Below are 3240 nucleotides of genomic sequence, written 5' to 3'. Positions count from 1 at the left end.
AACAGGTATACACTCACCATTTTCCTATCATTGGTAGCCTATAGATTCATATTATGTAATTTTGTTGGTATTCAAAATGCACTATGTTTAGTTCTCTCTCTGTGTGTCCATGCTCCAGGGAGCCCTCCCAAACCATCACTCTGATATATATATATTTAATTGAACCTTTATTTAACTAGGCAAGTCAGTTAAGAACAGATTCTAATTTACAATGACGGCCTACGGGGGAACAGTGGGTTAACTCCATTGTTCAGGGGTAGAACAACACATTTTTACTTTGTCAGCTTGGAGATTCAATCCAGCTACCTTTCAGTTACTGGCCCAACACTTTAACCACTAGGCTGATGGATTTGGAGAATTGTGTTTCCAATCTCAACCTTGCACATGAGATAGTGATAAACAGAGACTTCGTCTTTAGACAGACCAGCCCACCCAAAGACCGGTAAAGAAGTCAAGCTATGAAACACACAATTCCTGTCTAAATAAATATTTCAGTCACTTTGAAGTCACAGATTTTTTTTCATTTCCTTTTAGCTTGGAAGGGAGAGTGACTGACATAGTCCCAGAAAGCACGGTGAACTGTCTTCGTGAGCAGCTTTCATGCAGCCCTCCAGACTATACCCATGTAGTCATTCTGCTACAAGAAGTGAAAACTGTAAGCTATGGTCATGTATGGTCATGTACCCTCTGTCTTGTTTTGCACGCTTTGTACAAAATAATAAAATGCAGTACAACAGGATATTTCTTAACGTAGCTCTTTATTAGCTAGCTATAACTGGCATGTTCACGTATCGCCAACCAGGATCAAACTGACCATGACCTAACCATTTGGGTGATCTTAACCAATCATAGCACAGTATGATACGGCGGTAAAATGCAACCAATTACAATTCAGAATGTTTACACATAAGAATATTACACCCTCCTCCTCAGTTTCTCAGCATTGACAGTGAAAAAGTAGCAACAACTAGATGTTCATTTAAGTGACCCACTGTGTGGTTGTCCCCTGTGTGGTCAGACCGTGCTGTCCCTGCTCCTGCCAGGCCATGTGCGGTCTGAGGGCTCAAGTGGAGGAGGTTCTGGACCTGGATTTGATCCAGCAGCAGGCAGATCATGGGGCCCTGGTCCTGCAAAGACTGTCAGGCTACATCATCAATACCATGGCCTCCCTGTGTGCCCCTAAACGAGACCCAGAGATCAGGACTTATCGGACCCAGTGGAGCTCCTCAGGTGAGGGACAGACTCAATGAACTCATTTTATGGTTAAAAAAAGTTGATATGTATCATATCAGATATTGAAATGTAACCAAGTTACCTTGTGAAAGACTAAATCTCAAAATAGTTCAACTCAGAAGTTTCTTCCCAGAATATTCCTCTCATCCACAGGAGGTTGGTGGCATCTTAATTGGGGAGGACTGGCTCGTGGTAATGGCTGTAGCGGAATAGGTGGAATGGTATCAAATGCATCAAACCCATGGTTGGATGCCATTCCATTGACTCCATTCCAGCCATTATTATGAGCCAGTCTACCCTCAACAGCCTCCACTGCTCTAATCATAATTACCCAGGCTATGGTCCATTACGTCCAGAAATGGACCTGGGCCTACTTTTGGTTTGATGCTAAGAAATACTTTCCTTTCCTGACTAACAGTGAGATCTTCCGAGTCCTTGGCCTGATGACAACAAACATGGTCAACTTTACTGTTCAGAGCCTCAGGCCTCATCTTATGCAATAAGCTGTCCAGTACGAGCAAGCCACGTTCCACGAGAACCTGTTGAAGAAGCCAGGTGAGTGAGACAAGGTGCTTGGAGTAAATCTACACTTAAAAACATTTCAGTCCTGTCAATTCTGACATGCTCCTAAAATCCAGAAGGAAGTGGATCCATGTGTTTTTTTGTTGTTTATTTTGCTGGTTTTGAAGTAATTTAATAAACCTTTCTAACTAGAGTTCATGGACAATACCAACGTTTGACTTCAGGTGGCAGCACAAGTGGAGGCATCGGTCAGTGCCCAGTCAGACCTTGATCCTGGGACTCCCAGGCCAGTCATTCCTACATCTGTTCTGGACAGGGCTTACCTGCATCTGCTGAGCTGGGAACCCAACAACCAGACCTACCCTGAGGTAATCAAACAACAGGACCCTGCTTGGTTCTGTTTTCATAGTGGCACAATAAGCATATTGACAGTTCATGCAGTTTAGTGGCGAATCTAATCCAGGAAGGAAATGACAATAGACTGAGATTACCCTACAATAATTTATGTGGGGGTGAAACCCCACATAAACGGTAAAAAATAGTTTTAGTAGCTCATGTTCAAATTTCTCTTCTCCCTCCACAGACAGTTCTGATGGACAGAGCCCGCTTGGAGGCGCTGGAACAGAGACTGAGCCCGCTAGTTCTTGAGGCATCAGTTCTGCTGTTGAATAGCACACAGCGTGGGGACGCTGTTTTTTCTTCATAGGGGTTTGTAGGTAAACTCAAGCAGACCATCACTGCCCTGTTGGAGGTAAGAGATGGGGGGGATTTACTGGCTGTCTCTGGGCACGGGTAATGTTTGACCAAACAGGGAAGTTGACAAAAAAGCCTAACTGCTGCTGTGTAAACATATGCAACAAACCCCAGATTCTGCAGGCTCAAGAAATAGCCCATAGTTAACGGAACCCCCCAAAAACATTTTTAAAAAACAAGTAATATGGTAAGTACAATCAAATGTGAGAGTTCCTTTAATCCTTATCCTGCAGAATGGATGTTTGACACCAGTCTCTCTGGTGCGCTCAGGGGCTTTGACCTGCAGGGGGTGTTGCTCGGGCTGGGGAAGCAGGTGCTTGTGCAGGTGAAGGAGGCTCTGATCACGTAGGGAGGACCAACTCTGCCTCAGGACAGTGAAGACGGGCTCGAGCGACAGATCTCAGACCTTGCCAAAGGATGACAACCCTATCCTCACACTCATGGGTCAGTCACCACCAACCTGAACCTGACCTCCCAAGTATAGCACTTCTTAAGATAATGCTTCAGCATTCTAGAGTAACTACTGCATGAATACTGTGTTTATCCAGTGATATAAGGAGGTCAAATGAATCTTTATTGATATAATTATAAGTCCCATACAGTTGTACAGTTTAGGAAGGTATGTAAGTCAAATGGGCGATTGCAGCAGGCTGATTTCTCTCTTTGCGTCCCACACATACTGTAGTAGAGAGAGTACAGAGCTACCTCCAGGCCATGCTGGAGAGAGGCCCC

The 3240-nt window shown here is 44.4% G+C and overlaps 1 pseudogene; it reads left to right on the top strand.

Annotated features, from left to right (window-relative positions):
- Positions 1-344: 344 nt before the first annotated feature.
- On the top strand, positions 345-2857 carry LOC112255259 (annotated as a pseudogene).
- Positions 2858-3240: the final 383 nt, after the last annotated feature.

This window comes from Oncorhynchus tshawytscha, linkage group LG07 (genome assembly GCF_018296145.1).
Source record: "Oncorhynchus tshawytscha isolate Ot180627B linkage group LG07, Otsh_v2.0, whole genome shotgun sequence".
Taxonomy (NCBI): domain Eukaryota; kingdom Metazoa; phylum Chordata; class Actinopteri; order Salmoniformes; family Salmonidae; genus Oncorhynchus; species Oncorhynchus tshawytscha.
This window is presented reverse-complemented; position numbering and strand designations above follow the sequence as displayed.